Below are 18,748 nucleotides of genomic sequence, written 5' to 3' on the forward strand. Positions count from 1 at the left end.
ACATGAGCTGAGACAGATTGAGACAACAACCAGGAAACAAGCAAGACCAGAGACTGCAATCAAATGTAACGACATCTTCAAACCCTTAACTGGACAAGACAAACTTATCAGAACTGTGCTGACAAAGGGAGTCGCTGGCATTGGAAAAACAGTCTCTGTGCAGAAGTTCATTCTGGACTGGGCTGAAGGAAAAGCAAATCAGGATGTTCAATTTGTGTTTTCATTCCCTTTCCGGGAGCTGAATTTGATGAAAGTGGAAAATACTTTCATTGAACTTCTCAATAACTTCTCAATGGAAACCAAACAATCAACAATCTCCAACTTCGACAAGTACAAAGTTCTGTTCATCTTTGATGGTCTGGATGAGTGCCGACTGCCCCTAGACTTCCAGAAGAACAAGATCTGTTGGGACGTCACAGAGTCAACCTCAGTGGATGTTCTGCTGACAAATCTCATCAAGGGAAATCTGCTTCCCTCTGCTCTCCTCTGGATAACTACCCGACCTGCAGCAGCCAATAAGATCCCTTCAGGGGTGTGTTGACCAGGTGACAGAGGTACGAGGGTTCAAAGACCCACAGAAGGAGGAGTACTTCAGAAAGAGATTCAGTGATGAGGACCTGGCCAGCAGAATCATCTCACACATAAAGACATCAAGGAGCCTCCACATCATGTGCCACATTCCAGTCTTCTGTTGGATTTCTGCAACAGTCCTCGAACACATGCTGAAACATAAGAGAGAAGAGATGCCCAAGACTCTGACTGAGATGTACACACACCTTGTGGTGTTTCATACCAAACAGAAGAATGAAAAGTATCTTGGGATAGAAGAGACAGGTCCACACTGGAATAAAGAGAGCATTCTGTCACTGGGAAAACTGGCTTTTCAACAGCTTGTGAAGGGCAATCTGATTTTCTATGAAGAAGACCTGAAGGAGGCTGGCATTGATGTCAATGAAGCCTCAGTGTACTCAGGATTGTGCACACAGATCTTTAAAGAGGAATGTGGGCTGTACCAGGAGAAGGTGTACTGCTTTGTTCATCTGAGCATTCAGGAGTTTCTGGCTGCTGTATATGTGTTCCTCTCATTCATCAACAACAATGAGAATCTAATGAACAAACTGAAAACAAAAGACAACCCTGAAGTTACTTTCTACAAGAGTGCTGTGGATAAAGCCTTACACAGTGAGACGGGAAACCTGGACCTTTTCCTCCGCTTCCTTCTGGGCCTCTCACTGGAGTCCAATCAGAAGCACTTACGAGGTCTACTGACAAAGACAAGAAGCAGCTCACAGAGCCATGAAAAAACAGTGAACTACATCAAGGAGAAGATCAGGGAGAATCCCTCTCCAGAGAGGAGCATCAATCTGTTCCACTGTCTGAATGAAATGAATGACCATTCTCTAGTGGAGGAAATCCAAAGCTACCTGAGCTCAGGAAGTCTCTCAGAACCCAACCTGTCACCTGCACAGTGGTCAGCTCTGGTCTTTGTGTTGCTGACTTCAGAAAAGGAGCTGGATGTGTTTGACCTGAAGAAATACTCCAGATCAGAGGAAGGTCTTCTGAGGCTGCTGCCAGTGGTCAAAGCCTCCAGTGCATTTCTGTGAGTACATAAAATGACATATAAAATCTAATCATCAGGAAGAAATATTCAGGTTAAAGAAAAATATGCATTATAATATGTGTATAATATTATATTGAAAACATTGAATAAATGCATTGATTTTCACATTAGTATAACAATATGACCATACAATTCTAGGAGACAGAAGAAGAATCTATATGTTGTTTGGGAGAATTAACCAAATGCATCTGCCATTATCCTTCTACACTACTGGTGTTAAATTAACAGTGTGTTTGTGAAGTCATGATGATCTCGTTGCAGGCTGTCAGGCTGTGGAGTCACAGAGGAAGGCTGTGCTTCTCTGGTCTCAGCTCTGAGGTCAAACCCCTCACACCTGAGAGAGCTGGACCTGAGCTACAATCACCCAGGAGACTCAGGAGTCAGACTGCTCTCTGCTGGACTGGAGGATCCACACTGCAGACTGGAGAAACTCAAGTATGTAGAGGGTTTATGTCAATGTTCATATCAGACATGTTTGACTTTTCAGGCTAGTTAAGACAAACATTCTGACCACCACTTGGACAAAGTTATATGCTGTGTGTGTGTGTGTGTGTGTGTGTGTGTGTGTGTGTGTGTGTGTGTGAATAAATGCATTGATTTTCACATTAGTATAACAATATGACCATACAATTCTAGGACACAGAAGAAGAATATATATGTTGTTTAGGAGAATTAACCAAATGCATCTGCCATTGTCCTTCTACACTAAATTAACAATGTGTTTGAAGTCATGATCTCTTTGTCAGGCTGTGGAGTCACAGAGGAAGGCTGTGCTTCTCTGGTCTCAGCTCTGTGGTCAAACCCAACACATTATTTGTAAACGGGTAACAGCGTAAACAGAGAAAGCTAAGCGTATCATTTTAATACAACCTGTCTGTCATTGTATTTCTTCTGTGTTGGCAGACTCACTGGCTGTAAACTCACAGACACATCCTGTAAAGTGTTGGCCTCAGTTCTCAGTTCAAACCCCTCACACCTGAGAGAGCTGGACCTGAGTAACAATGACCTGAAGGATTCAGGAGTGAAGCTGCTCTCTGCTGGACTGGGGAATCCCCACTGTAAACTGGAGACTCTGAGGTCAGTATTATCAGATATGAAAGTACTTTATGCATGTAGTTCTCCCATTTGAAAAAGTCGTAATTATTCGGACATATTACTTATAGTGTATTAAAGTAGTCATAAGTTTAGCATGTTGTCCCATATTCCATGCCTGCTGTCACGTTTCTCTAAGACAGAACCCAGAAGCAGACCAGGACAAGGTGAGTAAAATGAAGGTGAGTATTTATTGGTAGTCTTGATGTGTAATTTGAGTGATCCAGGAGACGAAGCGGAGGTGAGTTGATGAGAGTAGATGGGTGGATTCAATGACGTCACTGTATCCACCGACGGCCAGGTAAGGGAGTTGAATGTTCCGGGAGAATGACTGTAGACAGAGTAAAGGGGGGGGGGAGTAACCAGTAACAAGACCAAAACAACAAGACTAGCTCAGGAAACATGAGGCTGTTCGTTGCTAACGATCCAGCAGGGAATGGATGTCAGCTCAGGGCTTATGAAGAGGTGATGATCAGGACCAGGTGTGCAGAAGGTTGATGAGATGCAGGTGTAGGGTAATCACTAGATCTCCCGCCTAACTTCGTCGCCTGGCAACCAGACAGGGTAATAATATCACTAGATCTCCCGCCTAACTTCGTCGCCTAGCAACCAGATAGGTTTCTGAACGCACCCTTAGACTCCAAACAGAAAACAGTCAGCTCAGGCAGAAACAGACTCAGGAAGCGGGATTCCTGACACCTGCAGTGAGGCTTGGGATTCTACTAACTTGTTGAATTCATTTGCAGTTGGTCTTGGTTGTGTTTTGGATGATGTTTTTCCTAATGGATACTGAATAGTAAATAATGTCCTGTCATTTTGGAGTCACTTCACTTGTATTGTCAGTGACTTCTACATTCATGTGGATGCTACCATGATTATGAATAACCATGAATGAATCGTGAATGATGATAAATGAGAAACGGAGGCACAAAGATCAAACCCCCTCTGTTATTGGTAATGGTGAGAGGTTAGCATGTTTTGTTGTAGCCTCTGTTATTGGTAATGGTGAGAGGTTAGCATGTTTTGTTGTAGCCTCTGTTATTGGTAATGGTGAGAGGTTAGCATGTTTTGTTGTAGCCTCTGTTATTGGTAATGGTGTGAGGTTAGCATGTTTTGTTGTAGCCTCTGTTATTGGTAATGGTGAGATGTTAGCATGTTTTGTTGTAACCTCTGTTATTGGTAATGGTGAGAGGTTAGCTGTTTTGTTGTAGCCTCTGTTATTGGTAATGGTGAGAGGTTAGCATGTTTTGTTGTAGCCTATGTTATTGGTAATGGTGAGAGGTTAGCATGTTTTGTTGTATCCTCTGTTATTGGTAATGGTGAGAGGTTAGCATGTGTTGTTGTAGCCTCTGTTATTGGTAATGGTGAGAGGTTAGCATGTTTTGTTGTAGCCTCTGTTATTGGTAATGGTGAGAGGTTAGCATGTTTTGTTGTGGCCTCTGTAACTTTCTCACTCATTCTGATTCATGATTCATTCATGATTCTTCTTAATCATGGCATCATCAGAATTTCGTTTTTAATCGTCAATCACATACAGTTGAAGTCGGAAGTGTACATACACTTAGGTTGGAGTCATTAAAACGTGTTTTTCAACCTCTCCACAAATTTCTTGTTAACAAACTATAGTTTTGGCAAGTCGGTTAGGACATCTACTTTGTGCATGACACAAGTAATTTTTGAAACAATTGTTTACAGACAGATTATTTCACTTATAATTCACTGTATCACAATTCCAGTGGGTCAGAAGTTTACATAGACTAAGTTGACTGTGCCTTTAAACAGCTTGGAAAATTCCAGAAAATGATGTTATGGCTTTAGAAGCATCTGATAGACTAATTGACATAATTTGGATGTATTTCAAGGCCTACCTTCAAACTCAGTGCCTCTTTGCTTGACATCATGGCAAAATGAAAAGGAATCAGCCAAAATCTCAGAAAAAAAAAATTGTAGACCTCCACAAGTCTGCTTCATCCTTGGGAGCAATTTCCAAACGCCTGAAGGTAACACATTCAATCAATAGTACGCAAGTCTAAACACCATGGGACCACACAGCCATCATACCATCCCAACTGTGAAGCACGGCGGTGGCAGCATCATGTTGTGGGGGTGCTTTGCTGCAGGAGGGATTGGTGCACTTCACAAAATAGATGGAATCACGAGGAAGGAAAATTGTGGATATATTGAGGCAACATCTCGAGACATCAGATGACCATCAGACATCAGTCAGGAAGTTAAAGCTTGGTCACAAATGGGTCTTCCAAATGGACAATGACCCCAAGCATACTTCCAAAGTTGTGGCAAAATGGATTAAGGACAACAAAGTCAAGGTATTGGAGTGGCCATCACAAAACCTTGACCTCAATCCTATAGAAAATTTGTGGCCAGAATTAAAAAGCGTGTGTGAGCAAGGAGGCCTACAAACCTGACTCAGTTACACCAGCTCTTTCAGGAGGAATGGGCCAAAATTCACCCAACTTATTGTGGGAAGCTTGTGGAAGGCTACCCGAAACGTTTAACCCAAGTTAAACCATTTAAAGGCAATGCTACCAAATACTAATTGAGTGTATGTAAACTTCTGACCCACTGGGAATGTGATGAAAGAAATAAAAGCTGAAATAAATCATTCTCTCTACTATTATTCTGACATTTCACATTCTTAAAATAAAGTGGTGATCCTAACTGACCTAAGCCAGGGAATTTTTATTAGGATTAAATGTCAGGAATTGTAAAAATTTAGTTTAAATGCATTTGGCTAAGGTATATGTAAACTTCTGACTTCAACTGTATATATTAAAATACCCTCAAATAAAAGGTGACATTGTATACTGTCACCTCATATGAAACATTTGATCTGAAATCCAAAATGTTGGAGTATAGAGCCACATTTAAAATGTTATCTTCACTGTCAAAATAGATATGGTGTGGACTGTATACTCAATACAATCTAAATCTGATACCTCACTGTCTGTCTTTTGACTGATACTGCTTTTAAACTGGTCTGGTCAGTCTACTCAAACATTTGTATTATACATGTTTCTATCTGCAGGCAAAACTTTGATAATTTGTCATTTTTAATGATGATACATTCATTTACGAATAGATATGAAAGGTTTCAGGACACTGATATCTGAATATGTTGAAAAATGATACTGCCACTATTTTCACCACCAAAGCATAGCAGTGTGATTTTAATATGATTAGACTCTTTGCAGGCTGTCAGGCTGTGGAGTTTCAGAGGAAGGCTGTGATTCTCTGGTCTCAGCTCTGAGGTCAAACCCCTCACACCTGAGAGAGCTGGACCTGAGTAACAATGACCTGAAGGATTCAGGAGTGGAGCTGCTCTCTGCTGGACTGGAGGATCAACACTGCAGACTGAAGACTCTGAGGTCAGTATTCCTGTAGTTGGTCAACAAGTGATAACTGTTCACCAGATCCACATGTGTTTACCAGACACACATAGTCCACACCATATGTGTTTGGACAGTGAAGCTTACAGTTTTACATTTGGTGCTATGCTCCAGCATTTTGGATTTGAGATAGAATGTTGGATATTAGGTGACAGTACAGAACGTCACCTTTTGTTTAAAGGTGTTCATACATATACAGTCGTGGCCACAAGTTTTGAGAATGACACAAATATTAATTTTCACAAAGTCTGCTGCTTCAGTGTCTTTAGATATTTTTGTCAGATGTTACTATGGAATACTGAAGTATAATTACAAGCATTTCATAAGTGTCAAAGGCTTTTATTGACAATCATATGAAGTTGAAGCAATGAGTCAATATTTGCAGTGCTGACCATTCTTTTCCAAGACCTCTGCAATCTGCCCTGGCATGCTGTCAATTAACCTCTGGGCCACATCCTGACTGATGGCAGCCCATTCTTGCATAATCAATGCTTGGAGTTTGTCGGAATTTGTGGGTTTTTGTTTGTCCACCTGCCTCTTGAGGATTGACCACAAGTTCTCAATGGGATTAAGGTCTGGGGAGTTTCCTGGCCATGGACCCAAAATATCAATGTTTTGTTCCCAGAGCCACTTAGTTATCACTTTTGCCTTATGGCAAAGTGCTCCATCATGCTGGAAAAGGCATTGTTCGTCACCAAACTGTTCCTGGATGGTTGGGAGAAGTTGCTCTCGGAGGATGTGTTGGTACCATTCTTTATTCATGCTGTGTTCTTTGGCAAAATTGTGAGTGAGCCCACTCCCTTGGCTGAGAAGCAACCCCACACATGAATGGTCTCAGGATGCTTTACTGTTGGCATGACACAGGACTGATGGTAGCTCTCACCTTGCCTTCTCCAGACAAGCTTTTTTCCGGATGCCTCAAACAATCAGAAAGGGGATTCATCAGAAAAAATGACTTACCCCAGTCCTCAGCAATCCAATCCCTGTACCTTTTGCAGAATATCAGTCTGTCCCTGATGTTTTTCCTGGAGAGAAGTTGCTTCTTTGCTGCCCTTCTTGACACCAGGCCATCCTCCGAAAGTCTTCGCCTCACTGTGCGTGCAGATGCACTCACACCTGCCTGCTGCCATTCTTGAGCAAGCTCTGTACTGGTGGTGCCCCGATCCCGCAGCTGAATCAACTTTAGGAGACGGTCCTGGCGTTTGCTGGACTTTCTTGGGCGCCCTGAAGCCTTCTTCACAACAATTGAACCGCTCTCCTTGAAGTTCTTGATGATCCGATAAATGGTTGATTTAGGTGCAATCTTACTGGCAGCAATATCCTTGCCTGTGAAGCCCTTTGTGCAAAGCAATGATGATGACACGTGTTTCCTTGCAGGTAACCATGTTGACAGAGGAAGAACAATGATTCCAAGCACCACCCTCCTTTTGAAGCTTCCAGTCTGTTATGCAAACACAATCAGCATGACAGAGTGATCTCCAGCCTTGTCCTCGTCAACACTCACACCTGTGTTACCGAGAGAATCACTGACATGATGTCAGCTGGTCCTTTTGTGGCAGGGCTGAAATGCAGTGGAAATGTTTTTTGGGGATTCAGTTCATTTGCATGGCAAAGAGGGACTTGGCAATTATTTGCAATTTATCTGATCACTCTTCATAACATTCTGGAGTATATGCAAATTGCCATCATACAAACTGAGGCAGCAGACTTTGTGAAAATTAATATTTGTGTCATTCTCAAAACTTTTGGCCAAGACTGTATTTTTTACCGTTTAGATATGAAAGCACTTTATGCATCTAAACTCAACAAAAAAGAAACATCCCTTTTTCAGGACCCTGTCTTTCAAAGATAATTCGTAAAAATCCAAATAACTTCACAGATCTTCATTGTAAAGGGTTTAAGCACTGTTTCCCCATGCTTGTTCAATGAACCATAAACAATTAATGAACATGCACCTGTGGAACGGTCGTTAAGACACTAACAGCTTACAGATGGTAGGCAATGAAGGTCACAGTTATGAAATCTTAGGACACGAAAGAGGCCTTTCTACTGACTCTGAAAAACACCAAAAGAAAGATGCCCAGGGTCCCTGCTCATCTGCGTGAACGTGCCTTAGGCATGCTGCAAGGAGGCACAAGGACTGCAGATGTGGCCAGGGCAATAAATTGCAATGTTCGTACTATGAGACGCCTTAGACAGCGCTACAGGGAGACAGGACGGACAGCTGATCGTCCTCACAGTGGCAGGGTCACGTGTAACAACACCTGCGCAGGATCGGTACATCCGAACATCACACCTGCGGGACAGGTACAGGATGGCAACAACTGCCCGAGTTACACCAGGAATGCACAATCCCTCCATCAGTCCTCAGACTGTCCGCAACAGGCTGAGATAGACTGGACTGAGGGCTTGTAGACCTGTTGTAAGGCAGGTCCTCACCAGACATCACCGGCAACAACGTCGCCTATGGGCACAAACCCACCGTTGCTGGACCAGACAGGACTGTCAAAAAGTGCTCTTCACTGACGAGTCGAGGTTTTGGCTCACCAGGGGTGAGGGTCGGATTCGCGTTTATCGTCGAAGGAATGAGCGTTACACCGAGGCCTGTACTCTGGAGCGGGATTGATTTGGAGGTGGAGGGTCCGTCATGGTCTGGGGCAGTGTGTCACAGCATCATCGGACTGAGCTTGATGTCATTGCAGGCAATCTCAATGCTGTGCGTTACAGGGAAGACATCCTCCTCTCTCATGTGGTACCCTTCCTGCAGGCTCATCCTGACATGACCCTCCAGCATGACAATGCCACCAGCCATACAGCATGTTCTGTGCGTGATTTCCTGCAAGACAGGAATGTCAGTGTTCTGCCATGGCCAGCGAAGAGCCCGAAATCTCAGTCCCATTGAGCACATCTGGGACCTGTTGGATCGGAGGGTGAGGGCTAAGGCCATTCCCCCCAGAAATGTCCAGGAACTTGCAGGTGCCTTGGTGGAAGAGTGGGGTAACATCTCACATCAAGAACTGGCAAATCTGGTGCAGTCCATGAGGAGGAGATACACTGCAGTTCTTGATGCAGCTGGTGGCCACACCAGATACTGACTGTTACTTTTGATTTTGACCCCCCCCCTTTGTTCAGGGACACATTATTCCATTTCTGTGAGTCACATGTCTGTGGAACTTGTTCAGTTTATGTCTCAGTTGTTGAATCTTGTTATGTTCATACAAATATTTACACATGTTAAGTTTGATGAAAATAAACGCAAATGACAGTGAGAGGACGTTTCTTTTTTTGCTGAGTTTAGTTCTCCCATTTGAAGAAGTCTTAATTATTTGGACAAATTAATTTAGTCAAAAGTTTAGTGTTGGGTCCAATATTCCATACCTGCAGTGATTACATCAAGCGTGTGATTCTACTAACTTGTTGAATTCATTTCCAGTTTGTCTTGGTTGTGTTTAGGATTATATTTTTCCTAATAGAAACTGAATGGTGAATAATGTCCTGTCATTTTGGAGTCACTTCACTTGTATTGTCAGTAAGAATAGAAGATTTTTCTGAACACTTCTACATTCATGTGGATGCTACCATGATTATGAATAATCAGGAATTAGTCGTGAATAATGAGGAATGAGAAATTTACAGAGGTACAAAGATCATACCCCCTCTGTCATTGGTAATGGTGAGATGTTAGCATGTTCTGTTGTATCCTCTGTTATTGGTAATGGTGAGAGGTTAGCATGTTTTGTTGTAGCCTCTGTTATTGGTAATGGTGAGAGGTTAGCATGTTTTGTTGTAGCCTCTGTATTGGTAATGGTGAGAGGTTAGCATGTTTTGTTGAAGCCTCTGTTATTGGTAATGGTGAGAGGTTAGCATGTTTTGTTGTAGCCTCTGTTATTGGTAATGGTGAGAGGTTAGCATGTTTTGTTGAAGCCTCTGTTATTGGTAATGGTGAGAGGTTAGCATGTTTTGTTGTAGCCTCTGTTATTGGTAATGGTGAGAGGTTAGCATGTTTTGTTGTAGCCTCTGTTATTGGTAATGGTGAGAGGTTAGCATGTTTTGTTGTATCCTCTGTAACTCTCTCACTCATTATTATTCATGATCTTTCTCGATCATGGCAGTCACAGGCTTGATGTAGTCATTGCAGTCAAAGAATATGGGACCAAATACTAATCATTTGATTAATTTAATACACTATGAGTTAATTGGTCAGAAAACATATGACTTCTTTAAATAGGGGACTAGATACATAAAGTGCTTTCATTTTTCTAAATGGTGAAACAGATATGTATGAAAATATCCTCAAATAAAAGGTGACATTATATACTGTCACCTCATATGAAACATTTGATCTGAAATCCAAAATGTTGGAGTTTAGAGCGTCATTTAAAATGTTATCTTCACTGTCAAAATAGATATGGTGTGGACTGTATACTCAATACAATCTAAATCTGATACCTCACTGTTTGTCTTTTGACTGATACTGCTTTTAAACTGGTCTGGTCAGTCTACTCAAATATTTGTACTATACATGTTTCTATCTGCAGGCAATACTTTGATCATTTGTCATTTTTAATGATACATTAATTTACGAATAGATATGGAAGGTTTCATATGTTGAAAAATTATACTGCTACTATTTTCACCACCAAAGAATAGCAGTGTGATTTTAATATGATTTGACTCTTTGCAGGCTGTCAGGCTGTAAACTCAGAAAGACATCCTGTAAAGTGTTGGCCTCAGTTCTCAGTTCAAACCCCTCACACCTGAGAGAGCTGGACCTGAGTAACAATGACCTGAAGGATTCAGGAGTGAAGCTGCTCTCTGCTGTACTGGGGAATCCCCACTGTAAACTGGAGACTCTGAGGTCAGTATTATCAGATATGAAAGTACTTTATGCATGTAGTTCTCCCATTTGAAAAAGTCGTAATTATTCGGACATATTACTTATAGTGTATTAAAGTAGTCATAAGTTTAGCATGTTGTCCCATATTCCATGCCCGCTGTCACGTTTCTCTAAGACAGAACCCAGAAGCAGACCAGGACAAGGTGAGTAAAATGAAGGTGAGTATTTATTGGTAGTCTTGATGTGTAATTTGAGTGATCCAGGAGACGGAGCGGCAGCGGAGGTGAGTTGATGAGAGTAGATGGGTGGATTCAATGACGTCACTGTATCCACCGACGGCCAGGCAAGGGAGTTGAATGTTCCGGGAGGATGACTGTAGACAGAGTAAACGGGGGAGTAACCAGTAACAAGAACAAAACAACAAGACTAGCTCAGGAAACATGAGGCTGTTCGTTGCTAACGATCCAGCAGGGAATAGATGTCAGCTCAGGGCTTATGAAGAGGTGATGATCAGGACCAGGTGTGCAGAAGGTTGATGAGATGCAGGTGTAGGGTAATCACTAGATCTCCCGCCTAACTTCGTCGCCTGGCAACCAGATAGGTTTCTGAACGCACCCTTAGACTCCAAACAGAAAACAGTCAGCTCAGGCAGAAACAGACTCAGGAAGCGGGATTCCTGACACCTGCAGTGAGGCTTGTGATTCTACTAACTTGTTGAATTCATTTGCAGTTGGTCTTGGTTGTGTTTTGGATGATGTTTTTCCTAATAGATACTGATTAGTAAATAATGTCCTGTCATGTTGGAGTCACTTCACTTCTATTGTCAGTGACTTCTACATTCATGTGGATACTACCATGATTATGAATAACCATGAATGAATCGTGAATGATGATAAATGAGAAACGGAGGCACAAAGATCAAACCCCCTCTGTTATTGGTAATGGTGAGAGGTTAGCATGTTTTGTTGTAGCCTCTGTTATTGGTAATGGTGAGAGGTTAGCATGTTTTGTTGTAGCCTCTGTTATTGGTAATGGTGAGAGGTTAGCATGTTTTGTTGTATCCTCTGTTATTGGTAATGGTGAGAGGTTAGCATGTTTTGTTGTAGTCTCTGTTATTGGTAATGGTGAGAGGTTAGCATGTTTTGTTGTAGCCTCTGTTATTGGTAATGGTGAGAAGTTAGCATGTTTTGTTGTAGCCTCTGTTATTGGTAATGGAGAGAGGTTAGCATGTTTTGTTGTAGCCTCTGTTATTGGTAATGGTGAGAGGTTAGCATGTTTTGCTGTAGCCTCTGTTATTGGTAATGGTGAGAGGTTAGCATGTTTTGTTGTAGTCTATGTTATTGGTAATGGTGAGTGGTTAGCATGTTTTGTTGTAGCCTCTGTTATTGGTAATGGTGAGAGGTTAGCATGTTTTGTTGTAGCCTCTGTTATTGGTAATGGTGAGAGGTTAGCATGTTTTGTTGTAACCTCTGTTATTGGTAATGGTGAGAGGTTAGCATGTTTTGTTGTAGCCTCTGTTAATGGTAATGGTGAGAGGTTAGCATGTTTTGTTGTAGTCTCTGTTATTGGTAATGGTGAGAGGTTAGCATGTTTTGTTGTAGCCTATGTTATTGGTAATGGTGAGAGGTTAGCATGTTTTGTTGTAGCATCTGTTATTGGTAATGGTGAGAGGTTAGCATGTTTTGTTGTAGCCTCTGTTATTGGTAATGGTGAGAGGTTAGCATGTTTTGTTGTAGCCTCTGTTATTGGTAATGGTGAGAGGTTAGCATGTTTTGCTGTAGCCTCTGTTATTGGTAATGGTGAGAGGTTAGCTTGTTTTGTTGTAGCCTCTGTTATTGGTAATGGTGAGAGGTTAGCTTGTTTTGTTGTAGCCTCTGTTATTGGTAATGGTGAGAGGTTAGCATGTTTTGTTGTAGCCTCTGTTATTGGTAATGGTGAGAGGTTAGCTTGTTTTGTTGTAGCCTCTGTTATTGGTAATGGTGAGAGGTTAGCTTGTTTTGTTGTAGCCTCTGTTATTGGTAATGGTGAGAGGTTAGCATGTTTTGTTGTAGCCTCTGTTATTGGTAATGGTGAGAGGTTAGCATGTTTTGTTGTAGCCTCTGTTATTGGTAAGGGTGAGAGGTTAGCATGTTTTGTTGTATCCTCTGTTATTGGTAATGGTGAGAGGTTAGCATGTTTTGTTGTATCCTCTGTTATTGGTAATGGTGAGAGGTTAGCATGTTTTGTTGTAGCCTCTGTTATTGGTAATGGTGAGAGGTTAGCATGTTTTGTTGTAGCCTCTGTTATTGGTAATGGTGAGAGGTTAGCATGTTTTGTTGTATCCTCTGTTATTGGTAATGGTGAGAGGTTAGCAGGTTTTGTTGAAGCCTCTGTAACTTTCTCACTAATTATTGTTCATGATCTTTCTCAATCATGGCAGTCACAAGCTTGATGCAGTCAAAGAATATGGAACCAAATAGTAAACTTTTGACTAATTTAATACACTATGAGTGAATTGGTCAGGAAACATATGACTTCTTTAACCTCTCTAGGGCAGGTGGCACCAAATCGTCCCACCTACGTAACAGCCAGTGTAATCCTGTGGCGCGTTATTCAAAAACCTCAAAAATGCAAAAACTTCAATTTCTCAAACATATGACTATTTTACACCATTTTAAAGACAAGACTCTCGTTAATCTAACCACACTGTCCGATTTCAAAAAGGCTTTACAACGAAAGCAAAACATTAGATTATGTCAGCAGAGTACCCAGCCAGAAATAATCAGACACCCATTTTTCAAGCTAGCATATAATGTCACATAAACCCAAACCACAGCTAAATGCAGCACTAACCTTTGATGATCTTCATCAGATGACAAACCTAGGACATTATGTTATACAATGCATGCATGTTTTGTTCAATCAAGTTCATATTTATATCAAAAACCAGCTTTTTACATTAGCATGTGACTAGCATGTGACTAGCATTCCCACCGAACACTGCCGGTGAATTTACTAAATTACTCACGATAAACATTCACAAAAAGCATAACAATTCTTTTAAGAATTATAGATACAGAACTCCTCTATGCACTCGATATGTCAGATTATAAAATAGCTTTTTAGGTGAAAGCACATTTTGCAATATTCTGAGTAGATAGCCCAGCATCACAGGGCTAGCTATTTAGACACCCAGCAAGTTTAGCACTCACCAAAGTCAGATTTACTATAAGAAAAATGTTATTACCTTTGCTGTCTTCGTCAGAATGCACTCCCAGGACTTCTACTTCAATAACAAATGTTGGTTTGGTTCAAAATAATCCATCGTTATATCCAAACAGCGGCGTTTTGTTCGTGCGTTCAAGACACTATCCGAAAGGGTAAAGAAGGGTTACGAGCATGGCGCAATTCGTGACAAAAAATTCTAAATGTTCCATTACCGTACTTCGAAGCATGTCAACCGCTGTTTAAAATCCATTTTTATGCCATTTTTCTCATAAAAAAGCGATAATATTCCGACCGGTAATCTGCGTTTAGGTAAACAGACGAAAGAAATTAAAGCATGGGGTCGACTCGGGCACGCGCCTAAGCCCATAGTACTCTGATCGGCCAATTGCCAAAAGCGATAATGTGTTTCAGCCAGAGGCTGCCTCGATATCGTTCAGCTTTTTCCCGGGCTGTGAGAGCCTATGGGAGCCGTAGGAAGTGTCACGTTACAGCAAAGATCCTCAGTCTTCAATAAAAAGAGCCAAGATGAAACACACCTTGTCAGACAGGCCACTTCCTGCATGAAATCTTCTCAGGTTTTTGCCTGCCATAGGAGTTCTGTTATACTCACAGACACCATTCAAACAGTTTTAGAAACTTTAGGGTGTTTTCTATCCAAAGCCAATAATTATATGCATATTCTAGTTACTGGGTAAGAGTAGTAACCAGATTAAATCGGGTATGTTTTTTATCCGGCCGTGTAAATACTGCCCCCTAGCCCTAACAGGTTAAATAGGGGGACTAGATAGATAAAGTGCTTTTATTATTCTAAATGGTGAAACAGATATGTATGAAAATATCCTCAAATAAAAATACATGTTTCTATCTGCATGCAAAACTTTGATCATTTGTAATTTATATTATGATACATTAATTTATGAATAGATATGGAAGGTTTCAGGACACTGATATATCTGAATATGTTGAAGAAATATACTGCCACTATTTTCACCACCAAAGAATATCAGTGTGATTTTAATATGATTTGACTCTTTGCAGGCTGTCAGGCTGTCTAGTCACAGAGGAAGGCTGTGCTTCTCTGGTCTCAGCTCTGAGGTCAAACCCCTCACACCTGAGAGAGCTGGACCTGAGCTACAATCACCCAGGAGACTCAGGAGTCAGACTGCTCTCTGCTGGACTGGAGGATCCACACTGCAGACTGGAGAAACTCAAGTATGTAGAGGGTTTATGTCAATGTTCATATCAGACATGTTTGACTTTTCAGGTTAGTTAAGACAAACATTCTGACCACCACTTGGACAAAGCTATATGCTGTGTGTGTGTGTGTGTGTGTGTGTGTGTGTCTCCAGTGTGTCCGTGTCCTGTGTGTCCGTGTCTTGTGTGTCCGTGTCTTGTGTGTCCGTGTCTTGTGTGTGTGTGTCCTGTGTGTGTGTGTCCTGTGTGTGTGTGTCCTGTGTGTGTGTGTTTCACAGTGAACACACACACACACACACACACACACACACTCACACAGGACACTCACACACTCACACAGGACACTCACACAGGACACTCACACACTCACACAGGACACTCACACAGGACACTCACACACTCACACAGGACACTCACACAGGACACTCACACAGGACACTCACACAGGACACACACAGGACACGGACACACTGGAGACACACACACACATTCACAGGACACACACACACATTCACAGGACACACACACACATTCACAGGACACACACACACATTCACAGGACACACACACTCTCACAGGACACACACACACACACACACACACACACTCACAGGACACACACACACACACTCACAGGACACACACACACACACTCACAGGACACACACACACACACTCACAGGACACACACACACACTCACAGGACACACACACACACTCACACGACACACACACACACACTCACAGGACACACACACACACACTCACAGGACACACACACACACTCACAGGACACACACACACACACTCACAGGACACACACACACACACTCACAGGACACACACACACACACTCACAGGACACACACACACACACACTCACAGGACACACACACACACACTCACAGGACACACACACACACACTCTCACAGGACACACTCACACACACACTCACAGGACACACACACACACACACTCACAGGACACACACACACACACACTCACAGGACACACACACACACACACACTCACAGGACACACACACACACACACACTCACAGGACACACACACACACACACACTCACAGGACACACACACACACACACACTCACAGGACACACACACACACACACACTCACAGGACACACACACAGGACACACACTCACAGGACACACACACACACACACTCACAGGACACACACACACACACACTCACAGGACACACACACACACACACACACTCACAGGACACACACACACACACACACTCACAGGACACACACACACACACTCACAGGACACACACACTCACAGGACACACACACACACACACACACTCACAGGACACACACACACACACACACACACACACACTCACAGGACACACACACACACACACACACACACACTCACAGGACACACACACACACTCACAGGACACACACACACACTCACAGGACACACACACACACTCACAGGACACACACACACACTCACAGGACACACACACACACTCACAGGACACACACACACACTCACAGGACACACACACACACTCACAGGACACACACACACACTCACAGGCACACACACACACTCACAGGACACACACACACACTCACAGGACACACACACACACTCACAGGACACACACACACACTCACAGGACACACACACACACTCACACACTCACAGGACACACACTCACAGGACACACACACACTCACAGGACACACACACACACTCACAGGACACACACACACACTCACAGGACACACACACACACTCACAGGACACACACACACACTCACAGGACACACACACACACTCACAGGACACACACACACACTCACAGGACACACACACACACTCACAGGACACACACACACACTCACAGGACACACACACACACTCACACACTCACAGGACACACACACACACTCACACACTCACAGGACACACACACACACACACACACTCACAGGACACACACTCACAGGACACACACACACACACACACACACTCACAGGACACTCACAGGACACACACACACACACACTCACAGGACACACACACACACAGGACACACACACACACACACACTCACAGGACACACACACACACAGGACACACACACACACACACTCACAGGACACACACACACACACACTCACAGGACACACACACACACACACACTCACAGGACACACACACACACACACACTCACAGGACACACACACACACACACACTCACAGGACACACACACACACACACTCACAGGACACACACACACACACACTCACAAGACACACACACACACACACACTCACAGGACACACACACACACACACACTCACAGGACACACACACACACACACACTCACAGGACACACACACACACACTCACAGGACACACACACACACTCACAGGACACACACACTCACAGGACACACACACACACACACACACACACACTCACAGGACACACACACACACACTCACAGGACACACACACACACACTCACAGGACACACACGCACACTCACAGGACACACACGCACACTCACAGGACACACACGCACACTCACAGGACACACACGCACACTCACAGGACACACACGCACACTCACAGGACACACACGCACACTCACAGGACACACACGCACACTCACAGGACACACACGCACACTCACAGGACACACACGCACACTCACAGGACACACACGCACACTCACAGGACACACACGCACACTCACAGGACACACACGCACACTCACAGGACACACACGCACACTCACAGGACACACACAGGACACACACACACACACACAGGACACACACACAGGACACACACACACACACACAGGACACACACACACACACACACAGGACACACACACACACACACACAGGACACACACACACACACACACCACACACACACACACACACAGGACACACACACACACACACACAGGACACACACACACACACACACAGGACACACACACACACACACACAGGACACACACACACACACACACAGGACACTCACTCACACACACAGGACACTCACTCACACACACAGGACACACACACACACAGGACACACACACACACAGGACACACACAGGACACTCACAGGACACACACAGGACACTCACAGGACACACACACAGGACACTCACAGGACACACACACACACTCACAGGACACACACACACACTCACAGGACACACACACACACTCACAGGACACACACACACACTCACAGGACACACACACACACTCACAGGACACACACACACACAGGACACACACACAGGACACTCACAGGACACACACACAGGACACTCACAGGACACACACACAGGACACTCACA

At 43.4% G+C, this 18,748-nt stretch overlaps 1 protein-coding gene and 1 pseudogene across 1 annotated transcript in view; one reads left to right on the forward strand and one right to left on the reverse strand.

The window, feature by feature from the left end:
• Positions 1-1,604, forward strand: part of LOC123741816 (NLR family CARD domain-containing protein 3-like) — a 1,735-nt pseudogene extending 131 nt beyond the window's left edge.
• LOC123741878 (zinc finger protein 184-like) overlaps positions 1-18,748 on the reverse strand; it is a gene marked incomplete at both ends in the record, with an annotated part of 464,177 nt that overhangs the window by 210,170 nt on the left and 235,259 nt on the right. The window lies entirely within an intron of this gene.

Source organism: Salmo salar, chromosome ssa03 (genome assembly GCF_905237065.1).
Source record: "Salmo salar chromosome ssa03, Ssal_v3.1, whole genome shotgun sequence".
NCBI lineage: Eukaryota > Metazoa > Chordata > Actinopteri > Salmoniformes > Salmonidae > Salmo > Salmo salar.